Source organism: Triticum aestivum, chromosome 2A, assembly GCF_018294505.1.
Source record: "Triticum aestivum cultivar Chinese Spring chromosome 2A, IWGSC CS RefSeq v2.1, whole genome shotgun sequence".
NCBI lineage: Eukaryota > Viridiplantae > Streptophyta > Magnoliopsida > Poales > Poaceae > Triticum > Triticum aestivum.
The window spans coordinates 70,147,357-70,161,289 of NC_057797.1; positions in this window are offsets into that span (position 1 = coordinate 70,147,357).

The window sequence follows — 13,933 nt, forward strand, 5'->3', positions numbered from 1 at the left end:
CACATGTTGTAATACATCATCTACCCCCTGTACACCTTCCGTCGTGTACAAGGTTTTATAGAAATCTGTCACAAGTTGTTTCATCTCAGCCTTGTCCTCTACTCTTATACCCAGCGCATTGTGTAGAGCTCGAATCATATTCTTCCTACGCCGCATATTTGCTCTCATGTGAAAAAATTTTGTGTTGCGATCACCCGCAGTCAGCCACTGTATGCGCGATCTTTGTCTCCACATTAACTCCTCCCTATGATAGAGCTCAACCAGTCGTTCATTCAACTTTTGCTCAAGGTGATTTGGAGCAGTCCTAGACGGAACACTCCGAAGCCTCTCTAGCTCCGCTTTTGCCTTCTTGATCTCCTTCCTAACACTTCCAAAAGTTGCATCCTCCCATGCCGAGAGGTTCTTTGACAGAAGCTCCAATTTTCTGCGAATCCCCTCAACTCCTTGATCCGCTTGCAGTTCGCTCCATCCTGAGCTGATAGTGTCACGCCATGATTCATGTGACTCCCACATCACTTCGTACCGGAAGCTCGGTTTAGGGCGTGGTAAAACCTCTTCAAACTGTACGAGTATTGGTCCATGATCCGAGGACGCCGAAGTTAAGTTTGTAACCTTGGCCATAGGGAAAAGCGCCGCCCAATCAGCTGTGGCCATCGCTCTGTCAAGCCTCACGCGGGTGTAGGATCCCCCGGTCACTTTTTTCTCAAAGGTCCAAAATCTGCCATGATAGCCCAAGTCCATCAACATGCAAACGTCAACCGCATCCCGGAAACCTTGTATTTGTGCATTACTCCGATTAGCAGCTCCCTCATGTTCATCCGGACGTAAAACTTCGTTAAAATCGCCCAAACACAGCCAAGGGAGGTTGCTAAAAGACGCCAACCCCTTTAGGAGATCCCATGTTTGGTGTCTCAGTTGTGTCTGGGCCTCGCCATACACGCATGTCAACCTCCATGGGTCTTTCCCTTCCTCTACCACCTTTGCATCAATATGATAAACAGAATCACCCAAGATCTCAACATTTATTGTATTATTCCAAAAAATCCCTATTCCTCCACTTCTTCCTTGACTATCTATCGCATAGGCATTATCATAGCCCAAAGTGTTAGCTAAAGCTTCTACACGTGCACCCTTTACTTGAGTTTCAACAATACACAACACGGTAGGGGTAAATTTCTTCGCAAAGTCGCGAAGCTCACGAACTGTCGCGGCTTTACCCGCGCCGCGACAGTTCCAACAAAATGAACTCATTGCGTCCGGCGGCACTCCTCGGAGGAGCCCGCCGATCCATCATACTGGTCCTTGCCACGTTCCACTCCATCTGTCACCATACTCGGTGTCCCTGCATCAGACAGCTCCTTAAACAGGGCTCCTTTATTGCCAACATCTTTCTTCCGTCGCTTCACCTCTTTCCTTGGAGACACATATACAGGCGGCATCGGTGGAACCCCGTCCGGCTTTCCAGAGATTACAAGAGCTGTAGAGCTCACTGGGACCACGTCCCCTTCTCCATCATCGCTCGACTGAACTGTCTCTGGATGGTTCTTGTCCGAAGATTGCCTCTTGTTACTTGCCACCACTACCCCCAGCGTTGCAGCAGTCGGTTCCTCGATCATACCCTTGGGCTCGCTTGGCCCCGATACTTCTGTGGTCATTGCATTGTCCTCTCCTTCATCCTGCCTCCCCGCCTCCCTGCGAGGTTCATTCTGATATGCATTGAAGCGCCAACTTTGATTGGGGTTATACTGCTCTCGCCCCCTACCTCTTCCTCCTGCATTCCTTGGGCCGCCTCGTCCCCTCTGGTTACCAAAACCACCTCTGCCAGGTTGCCTGAAGCGAATATTGTCAGCCAGAACAAAGTCACCCCACTCAAACTTTGTCTCATCATGAACACCATCACCACACTCCTCGTGCCAATGCCCGCATTCACCACAGTTAAAGCAAAAGACAGGTAATTTCTCGTATTTTACTTGATATCTAACTCGTTCATCCCCCTTCTTTCCAGTGACAAACCTCTTAATTTTTGCGTTGATATCGATTTTCACCCTCACCCGGACAAATTCACCAAAGAAACCTGCCGGTAGCTTGAGCTGCACTTCTTCCACCTCGCCAATTCGCGATGCCATCCCCCTGACTGCAGGCTCGATCAAAAAGTTGTCAGGTAAACGATGGATTTGCGCCCAAACTGCCAACTTATCCAACTTGATGCTATCAGGGTTTTTGAACCCATCATACTCCACCAAAATCACTGCTTGGTCTCTGAAAAGCCATGGCCCCTCTAGCATGGCCTTATTCCAATCCCCTAGACAACCAAACTGCGCTGTGAACAAGTTGTCCTTCACCTTCCTCCAGACCACCGTTTTCGCTGGATTCCAGGCTGCACGCATGTCCCCATAAAGAGCATTAGGGCTGAAAGTCCTTGTAGTGTGTACCCTGGCTATGGCTAGCCACTTCGCCGGCGCCCCCAGATCCGGCAACTCCTCCTCCCACACGAAATCATCATCTTCCTCCTCCTGCAAATTCAACCTGGCTAGCAGCTCCTTCGTCGTCTCCTTGCCATGCTGCCCCTTCGAGCTTGATCCCGACGCCATGAACCGAGCAGTCTAGTTGCCGCCAACGAAAACCCTAGATCGATCTGCCGGAGAAACCACTATAACCAAGGACGGGTAAGGTCAGGAGGGGCCTCCCTTGATCAGCCCGAGTCCAGGGGATCACCAGCAGGTTCGATCGGGGAAAAGAAGGTAAGATCCGGCCGCGGCGCCGGAGTATGTCGAAACCCTAGGCTATCGCCGTCGGGGAGAGAAAACTCGCCGAGAGAAAACGACAAACCGAGCTCCGGAAGTGTTGGATTCTGGAGCTCGGTTTAATCATAAATCCAGTCTAATAAAGGCATCTTCCTGAAATATCCCCTCACATATATGTCCGAACAACACTAAAACCTATATGTCTGAACCGAACACTTTTAGGCCTCCAATAAGGCCGTCCATATTGCCGGTCTGGTTTGGACACCCAAAACTTCCCAGCACAACCTCAAATCAGTGGTGGTATAGGGAAATCTAGACGTCTGTCACATAAGACTCCGATAATCCAAAACCATCCAAAAGCCCAACCGGCGCTCGTGGTTTCACACTTAATGGAAGCCCATCATCTCTTCGCATACCTGCATTCATAGTGCGATCGCCAATTCACAACCCGAGGAGCCTCCCTGACTTTAAAAAGGAGGCTGACGACCCCCAAACCCTAACTGTCCCATTTCCACCACCCTCACGCACTTCCACCGTTGTCGTCGCTCATAGCCGATCTCGCCGCGAGGTTGTCCAATGTCATCATGGCTGGACAAAAGATCACATACTACAAGATGCTCACACCAGAGCAACGCGCAGAAAACGTCTCCAAGGTAAGCGTCGCAAAGCCCGACGTGCGGCTTGCATTGTGGCCAGCCAACCTTCAAGCTCTGTGGAGGCAAGCTCGGAGGAAGACAAGGAGGAGGGCAACCCCATGGCGACGGCGGGGGTCGCCATGGAGGAGCACAAGGAAGAGGAGGAGGAACTGATGGCGGTTGACCCGGCCGCCAATTTTGCAGCTGCAGGGTTCGAGGTGGCCAACATCATGACAGGTGGGGGCACTACAGGAATCGGCTTATTTGCCATCCGCCATGGCGGATGGCAAAGACACCAAAAACGTACAATCTCCCCCGGCAAAGAGGGTCACGGTAAACGGGTTCTTTGTCGTCCATGAAGGACGGCAAAGAACATGGATCGTAAAAAATGTGTGTTAGCCACATTAGGTGTCTAACGGTGGCCTTTGCCGTCTGTCAACGGACGGCAAAACGTGCTCTGACACATCACCCACGTGCCAGGCATGACGTGTGCCGTCCAGCCGCGTCGCCCAGTCAAACTGACGCGCGTCGCCCGATCAAACTACAACGTTTGCCACCCCGACGCCCCATCCCGTCGACGGCCGCTTCGCCTTTCGCCCCCGCCGCCCCGTCCCGTCCCGAGGCGCCGGCATTAATGAGAAGTAATGCTGGTGCCGACCCGGCCGCCCGACTCCCGTCGCCCGGACGGCTATAAGACACCGCCCCGGCCGCCGTCACCCCACACCCGACTCCTGCCGCCGATGAGAACCAGTGCAGCACCGACGATGGCCTACCACCATAGGAGCGGCAGTGCTGGCGGTGACGACGACGCCCAGAGCTCCTGGCCGTCGAGCCTCGGCAACCCGAAGACGGCGGAGCTGTGCCGGTACGGCCTGCTCGTGCCGCCGGGCTGCCGTTTTCCCCAGCAATGGCACATCTTCACCGACGGCTACCCGACGCTCGGTGTGACGGCGGAGGAGCTCCAAACCCACCGCGGCGGCCGCCACAACATCGCCGGCCGTCACGCCTTCTGGAAGAGGAAGGTGTACGACAAGGTCATCGCCGCCTTCTGGCCGGCGGAGGCCGAAGTGACCTCACGGGCGCGAGCGGCCACCTTCGTGCCCCGGCGCCGATGCACGGCCGAGCCCCACGGGAGCGCCATCGCAGAGCTGCCCGCCGCCAACCAGCCCCCCGGCTGCGCCGGCACCCGCACCAGCCGTCCCCCGGCCATGGATCTGCCACCGGAACAGGTGGTCCTCCGCAAGGACGGCGACCCGGACGACACTCCGGGCTGGCACGTCGCCCTACAGGCATCGGAAGCGGCGGCGTCGGTGGCGGCGACGGCGGCTGCGAGGGAGGTCGCCGGGGTTGCAACCGCCGCAACCATGTCGGCAGAGGAGGCCGTGATGGCGCCGGAGGACTAGGAGGCCGCGATGGCGCTGGCGGAGGACGAGCAGGAGGACGACAACCCCGTTGAATGGGATGACATCGCCGACCGCAACAGCGACGACGACGACAGTGACAACGAAGCGGTCGTGATCGACCTAGCGGCTAGCGATGAAGAATTTTAATTTCATTTAAATGACTATGTAAAATATCTCTATATATGCAATGAGAAAAAATGTGTTTGTTTAATTTTTTACCCGGATGGCGGACGGTGTGCACGAGCGGCGGGGCGTCGGGGGTGGGGGGAGCTGCGTGGGACGCCGCGCTGCGGGCCGGGGCGTCGTGCAGGAGCGGCGGGACGTCGGGGGGGAGGGGCATGGGGTCGGCGGCGGCGGGGGGTACGGTGGGGAGAGAGAGAGAAGGGGGTATGGGAAACAGGGAGAGAAGGGGGGAGACAGGGTTAGGGTTAGGGTGGGGGCGTCAGCGCCGTTAGGGAGATTTTGTTTACCGTCCGCTAGCTGATGGTAAAGTATCTTTGCCGCCAGCTAGCCGACGGCAAAGAACTGGCTAACGGCAAAAGCTTATTTGCCGTCCGCTAGCGGACGACAAAGAACTGGCTGACGGAAAACTTCGTCTTTGCCGTCCGCTTGACGGCAAAATCTTTGATTCCAGTAGTGGGGGATGACATCCACCTCCTCTCCATGAAGGAGGTGGAGGAGCATTACCACCTTGCGTTGGACGAGGCAAAAATTGATGCAAAGCTCGAGGATCCCGCCATCATGCTCCCGCTCTTCACGGACGCAGAGCTCGTTGCTGAGAACCAGGTGTAACACCCCCAGTGTCATGCTACAGTATCCTCTGTGATTAAACTAATCATTTTTCCAAATAGTGCTTAATCATTTTTGTTCAATATCCTATTTGAAATTCCAGTCAATTCAAATTCAAGTGAAGTTTGAAGTTGCTCAAAAGTTGCTGGAAAAATGTTCATCATATGTCAAAAATTCCATAACAATTATTTGTTAAGGAACACAACATTATCATCAACTCTAAATGGTCCTAATGCATTTTAACAGAGAAAAAATAGCCTTTAAAATGCCCTTTTCTTTATTGTGTAAATTCAATTGAACTCCAAAAATGCCCAAACTTTTTGTGGCAGTGCTGGATATTGCAAAGTAATTATGTGACCAAGTTTCACATTTTTGCAAAATCTTATGGAAGCTCAAAATATTACTAAACCCCTTTCTGTAAAAAGAAAAAAAGTAAAAAAAAGAGAAAGAGCACAAACCACTGTGCACTGGGCCAAGTGCATAGTGCCTGGCCCGAGCCTCGGCCCACTCCAGCTAGTCTGGCCCAGCCCCTCCTCGTGTCGCCTTCTCCCCCTGTTCCCCCGACCGGGGTTGCAACAGGGGCGAGCCCCGCCGGACCGCCTCGCCGTCGACGACGAGGGAGGGGATAAGAGCGCCCCCTCGACGCCTCGAGTCCTCCCCCTCACCTGCCGCCACTCCCACTTCCCCTCGCCCACTCCGCCTGTTCCTCCTCTCCTCTCCCCCTTTAGATCCACCGCTTCCGAGCGCGTCCATGGCCGCGACGCCGTGCTGACCGCGGCCACCGCTGTCCCCGCCCCTCTCCGACGAGTCCCCGAGTGCTGCCGTGCCCAGCTACATCTTCTCCGACCACGGACTCGAGCTCGTCGCCCCTAGAGCACCGTCACGCCGCCGTCTTCAACCTCCGTTCGCCCGGGATCACCGCCGCTGTACGTCGCTGTCGAGCTCCCTCCGGCTCCCTCGTACGCTTCCCTACACCCGCAGTGAGCAGCCGCTTCGATCTCCCCTCTCCTTGGTCTCTCCTAGTAGCCGTAGCCACCGTTCCCGTCGCCGCCCGAACGCAGCTCCGCCGCGAGGCTCGCCGCCGATGTTGTGGTCGTTGACCTGCTCGTCTGAGCACTCGAACGTGCTCAGGTCCCCTCACCGCGGCCGCTCGTGCCGCTAGATCCCCTCCCCGTGCCCTCTATCGCCGTTGGCGGAGATGGCCGAACTCCGGCGTCCGCCTCGCCGCGTGCCGTCGTCGTTTTAGGTCTTCCCGAGGCCAACCGTTAGCGCCACGCGACGCGCCTCGCTCCCCTCTTTCGAACGCCACCTTGTGCGCGCAAAACGGTGGCCGGAGCGCGTTTTCCGACGAGTCCCGAGGCCTCCGCCGCATTCTGGCGTCGCCGCCGACGAGTCGCCGGCCCCGCTAAGCTGGCGCCGCGTGGGACCCATCCACGATCGCTGACGAGTGGGCCCCTGCGCCCTTTTGACCGCGTTGACCAAAGTCAACGCGGGGCACTGTTCATCCCTCTCGCTGACATGTGGCCCCCCTCTGTTATATTAGTCTAATAACGTTTTATAAATAAAAAGGATTAGTTAACCTAAAACTCTCACTGACGCCCGGGGCCCACTCCTCTAATTATCTCTGCTAGTTTAGTTTTAATCCACTGTTAAAATAATAGAAGCTGACATGTAGGTCCCACTGGACCCACATGCCAGGTTTGACCTGGTCAGCCGCCCTGCTGACTGCCGATGTCACTATGACGTCCTGCTGATGCAAATCTTCCTTTTTTGTTAATTTTTAATAATTCCGGAATATTGTTTAAACTTTGAAAATTCATAGAAATTAAACCGTAACTCGGATGAAAATGTTTTCTATATGAAAGTTGCTCAGAAAAAATCCAACGAATCCGAATACGCGGTCCGTTTACCTATCAGATGCCTCTAACTATCTGAACATGGAACATTCCCCCTCCGGTCATCTGTCTGACACAGGTCCGGAACCGGGAAAACATTCCCGGTTGTTTTCCCCCTTCACCTTTATCGCGTAGCCATACGTTAGGTCACATCCGACACATCTTATTGCCATGTTATGCTTTGTGGTGCTATGTTGCTTTATACTTACCGTTTCTTCCCCCTCTTCTCTCGGGTAGACCCCGAGACCGATGCCGCCCCTGTGATCGACTACTCGACGACAACCCCTCCTTGCCAGAGCAACCAGGCAAGCAAACCCCCCTTGAGCATTCCAACATCGCCCATTTCTTTCCCTCTCATGCTTGCATTAGAACTGCTACTGCTTTCTGTATGATCCTACTCTGATGCATAGCCTATTGTTGTTACCTGATTTCATACCTTACCTGCTTATCCTAAACTGCTTAGTATAGGTTGGTTAGTGATCCATCAGTGACCCCCACCTTGTCCCAGTTGCCTTGCTTTATGTTCGATGACTCAATCAACGTGATTGATGTCCAGGCCCCGACACCGCACATCACCCCCTAGTTGTACAACTCTGCAGGGTTACCATCGAGTGCCGAGCGTGGAACCTCTTACATCACTCCTGATGAGATCTCTGTAGTGTAGCTATACGGTCGAGGTCATCGAGGGTGATTTCCTCCTTAACCACTTCCGTTACCGCTCTGTCGTGCAACCCCTCAAGTGTGAACCTCGAGGGTGGATCCTCTTACGTTCACCTTGATGATAACATCGAGTGGGATTCACCGGGGGTGATTCCTCGGGTTTTCCCCTTGGTGTTAGCCACACAGTTACTATGGTTACTATGACTTTACACTGAGCCATGTTACTAAAGACGGGTCGACCCTGAGGGGTACCCACGCGAGCTTAATTGCGAGTGATGTGGAGTCGGGTTGACCTGGAAGGTGCCCGCGAGATACTTACGAGGCGTGGCCATGGCATTCTTAGCCCTTGCCGCAAGTACTCGAGACGGGGCGACAGGGTCGCATCGATCATGAGTCTCTGCTTGTTACCGCGCGTTCCTAATCCACTACGATTTGGATGTTTGATCTGAGGGGCCTCTGGCCTGATAGCACTAACCATTACGTGGGCATAGTATGGGCGTTCTGCGTCGTATACATCAGCCGAAGCTTAATAGACGTCAGCGGCTGAGCGGCGCGCGCCGGGTTGGACTGCATAAGCTCCTGCCTTGTTGAAGGAGGTAGCTAGGTCTGCTCACCGGCCGCCCACGCAACGTGCAGGAGTTCCCGGGGCGATGGCCCATGACCCCTGGGGGCATAGGTTTAGTCCGGCGTGCTGACCTCTCTATTAAGCCTAGGTCGGGTTGCGGCGTATTGTTTGGCCGAGGCCAAGCATGACCCAGGAAAGTGTGTCTGGCCGGAGTTAATCGAGCGTGGTGGGTAAGTTGGTGCACCCCTGCAGGGAAGAAAACATCTATCGATAGCCTGTCCTACGGTAACGGACACTTGGAGTTGTATCCCGATCGATACAACTAGAACTGGATACTTGTGAGGTTAAATGGATTGTGATGAGACTTGGATATGAGATGATAACTGGATAGTATGGCCCTGGGATTGCTTTATCGTAGGGAGTCGACAAAGGATCTCTGGCCGAGGTTGATAACATTACTGCTACTTTACTTTATGCTACTCTACTCCCTCCTGTTGCTGCAAGATGGTGGTTTCCAGAAGATGCTAGTCTTCGATAGGCTAGGATTTCCCCTTCCCTTCTGGCATTCTACAGTTTAGTCCACAGATACAATCCATTCCTTTGATACAGATGCATACTTAGTTTAGATCTGATGTAAGTCTTGCGAGTACTTTGGATGAGTACTCACAGTTGCTTTGCTACTCCTTTTTCCCCATACCCGATTGTTGCGACCAAATGACGGATCCCAGGAGCCAGACGACGCCGCCGATGACTACTACTACCCGGAGGATGCTTACTACTACGTGAAGACCGCAGACGACTAGGAGTAGTTAGGAGGCTCCCAGGCAGGAGGCCTTGCCTTTTCGTTCGTTGTTGCTTTTGTGCTAGCCTTCTTAAGGCAACCTTGTCTAACTTATGTCTGTACTCAGATATTGTTGCTTCCACTGACTCTTCTATATTCTAGCTTATGTATTCGAGCCCTCGAGGCCCCTGGCTTGTAATAGAAAGCTTGTATTATTTTCAATTTGTGTCTACAGTTGTGTTGTGATATCTTCCCGTGAGTCCTTGATCTTGATCGTACACATTTGCATGTATGATTAGTGTATGATTGAATCGAGGGCGTCACACTAGGCGATCTTTGAGTCCATCCATGACACCAAGTGCGCCATCCTCTTTGGGACCTTGAAGACGAGGACTCCAAGCGCGGCAACTACGCCAGAGAGGCGGGCGCCGGTGGCTCAGGCACCTTCGAGCCACCCGCCAATGATGCTTAGACTGATGGTGTGTTCATCGGCTCATCTCCAACACAGATGAGTAGAATTATTAGGTTATTCTTTTTAAAGAAAACACACCCAAACGACAACTTAGATATGATAAATATCACAGGAAACAATAGTCAATACAATGAAAAGACAACTGGACACGTAATAATGATCAAAAATAAATTACGTTGAAAGTCATACTAGCCTCCTTCCTTTGATTGTAAGCCACGGACTGGAGATTGAAAATTGCACTGAATTGATTATAAAGGAAAGGGGCACTCGCCCCTTGGGACAAGATCTAGAAATCCCGAAGCAACATCGATTGAAGCATCACCCCACACAGTACATACTTGTATTCCATTGTCACCGGTTCAGAGGGTTGGGGGAATGGAACCATGCCACAGAACAACATAAAAGAAGATGTCGTAGTGGCCACACTAATATCCACCCATTATCTCTCCTTGAAAGACTCGCCTGCCAAGATCTAAAGAGCCAGCAGATCTAGGGATACAAACTCTTAAAGGCCCTTCCCTGACGCCAGATCAAACATCATCGAGGCAGTGAGAGACCAGAAAGACCTTATTCAACATGCCGTCACCTGATCAATGTTGTCAGAGAAACAAAAAAGCAAGGAAAATAAAATATATATTGCATATTTGATATGTTTAATTAAGCATCTGTTCAGTGATCTGCTTTGGAGATACCCTAATACAACCACATAAGTCTTGCATTTAATAACAATAAGCACTTTAAACAAAAGTTTATGTGCCAGCATCGGAAGAGCTAAACAGATAGCCAAGTTCACAACCAGATCTTTTTCGGCCCACTCTGCCCCTGGCCCTATACAAAGCATCTCAAACATAATAAAAACCACATCAAGATTTCAAGATGATCGAGCGACCACTATTGTCATCAGAACGAGCTATCAACGCGCCACTGTCACGGCTCCCCTACCGGAGCGGCCTTGACCTTGTCGATGATAGTTCGGAAGTCTTCATGGACGTGCCCCTAAAGACCAACGCTCTAGAGAGACAGTCATCGTTGTTGAATCCTTACATAGATCTGAAGCACATGAGACCAAATCTCGCCACATGACGAGAAACTCTAGCCTCACCACCCCAAGGAGATGACATGAATCTACGCGGGAACTCCACCGACTACGTCCAAACGGATGAACTCGAAGAGAATCAAAGCCCGAAAAACAAACACGAGGAAGAAGCGTCACCATATGACAACCCACAAGTATAGGGGATCACAACCGTTTTCGAGGGTAGAGTATTCAACCCAAATTTATTGATTCAACACAAGGGGAGCCAAAGAATATTCTCAAGTATTAGCATCTAAGTTGTCAATTCAACCACACCTGAAAGACTTAATATCTGTAGCAAAGTATTTAGTAGCAAAGTAGTATAATGGTAATAGTGGCAAAAGTAACAGTAGCAGTTCTGTAGCAATTGTAATAGTGGCAACGACAAAGTAACGTAGAAAAGATCAATATGTGAAAAGCTCGTACACAATGGATCAATGATGGATAATTAAGTCGGATGGCATTCATCATGCAACAGTTATAACCTAGGGTGAGGCATTTTCAGAATATCAGTCAAACGCATACGCAAAAAGATAGGTCTAATCATTTCTGCAAAACGCTCAAAATCTCCATCATCCTTTTTCTTGTATGGTTTAGGAGGAAAGGGCATGAGTTTCTGCATCCATGGTTCTCTTTCTTTACCATGTTTCCTAGCAATGAAGTCTCTCTTATCATAACGTTGATTCTTTGATTGTGGGTTATTAAGATCAACATTACGTTCTACCTCCATATCATTATCATTGCTAGGTTGAGCATCAACATGAACATCATCATCAACATTATCACTAGGTTCATGTTCATTACTAGAATGTGTCTCAGCATCAGAAATAGAAATATCATTGGGATTCTCATGTGTGTCTATAACAAGTTCACTAGAAGCATGCAAAGTCCTATACGTTTTCTTTTTCTTTTTATTATTAGGAGTAGGTGCATCATTATTAATTCTCTTAGAATCTTGCTCAATTCTCTTATGATGACCCTCAGGATACAAAGGTTCCTGGGTCATTTTACCACCTCTAGTCATAACTCTAACAACATTATCATTGTTCTTACTATTCAACTCATTGAGCAAATCATCTCGTGCCTTAAGTACTTGTTCTACTTGAGTTTTAACCATGGAAGCATGCTTACTAACAATTTTCAGATCACTAACAGTTCTACTCATATAATTACCCAAGCAGCCAAGCATGTAAGCATTACGTTTCAATTGTCTACTAACATAAGCATTGAAGTTTTCTTGTTTAATAATAAAATTATCAAACTCATCCAAGCATTGACTGGCAGACTTATTATGAGGAATATCACCTTCATCAAATCTATAGAGAGAATTTACCTCTACTACCTGTGTCGGGTTATCAAGACCATGTATTTCTTCAATAGGCGGTAATTTCTTAACATCTTCAGCTTTAATACCATTTTCTTTCATAGATTTCTTTGCCTCTTACATATCTTCAGGACTGAGAAATAGAATACCTCTTTTCTTCGGAGTTGGCTTAGGAATTGGTTCAGGAAGTGTCCAATCATTATCATCACTCAATATATTATTCAATAGCAATTCAGCTTGCTCAACAGTTCGTTCCCTGAAAACACAACCAACACAACTATCTAGGTGGTCCCTAGAAGCATCGGTTAGTCCATTATAAAAGATATCAAGTATTTCTTTTTTCTTGAGAGGATGATCGGGCAAAGCATTAAGTAATTAGAGAAGCCTCCCCCAAGCTTGTGGGAGACTCTCTTCTTGAAATTGCACAAAGTTAAACATTTCCTTTAAAGCAACTTGTTTCTTATGAGCAAAGAAATATTTTTCAGAGAAGTAATAAATCATATCCTGGGGACTACGCACACAACCAGGAGCAAGAGAATTAAACCATAACTTAGCATCACCCTTTAACGAGAAAGGAAACAAGTTAAGAATATAATTATAGCAAATTTTTTCCTCATGAGCAAATATGATGGCTATATCATTCAATTTAGTAAGATGTGCCACAACAGTTTCAGATTCATAAGTCATAACCATGGAAAGGATCGGACTCAACCAAAGTAATTAACTCAGGATTGACAGAGAATTCATAATCCTTATCAGTAACAAAGATAGGTGAAGTAGCAAACTTAGGATCATATTGCATTCTAGCATTCAAAGATTTTTCTTTCCACTTGCATAATAATTTCTTAAGATCATCTCTATCCTTACAAGCAAGAAATTCCCTAACTACCTCTCCATCCATAACATAACCCTCAGGTATAATAGGCAATTCATATCTAGGGGAGCTAGGTCTAACATGTGTTTCAAAGTTTCCAATTTCAATAATTTCATCAGTTTCAGAAATATCATCATCTTCAGCATAATCAAAATTTCTAACTCTAGGAAGATGTTCATCAAGTAATTCACCCAGTGGCACAGTTTTATCAAGCAAAGTAGTAGCATCATAAGCATCATTCATAGCAGAAGTAGCATCATCGATAACATGCAACATATCAAAATCAATAGCAGGTGTAGGTGTCGCAAGCTTACTCAAAACAGAAGGTGAATCAAGTGCAGAGCTAGTTGGCAGTTCCTTACCTCCCCTCATAGTAGAGGGAAAAATCTTGGTTCTTGGATCTTTTAGATTCTTCATAGTGATCAACAGATATAAATCCCAAGTGACTCAGAGAATAGAGCTACGCTCCCCGGCAACGGCGCCAGAAAAGGGTCTTGATAACTCACAAGTATAGGGGACCGCAACAGTTTTCGAGGGTAGAGTATTCAACCCAAATTTATTGATTCGACACAAGGGGAGCCAAAGAATATTCTCAAGTATTAGCAGCTGAGTTGTCAATTCAGCCACACCTAATAGACTTACTATCTGCAGCAAAGTAGTATGGAAGTAACGGTAACAGTGGCAAAAGTGAGTAGTAGCAGTTTTGTAGCAATTGT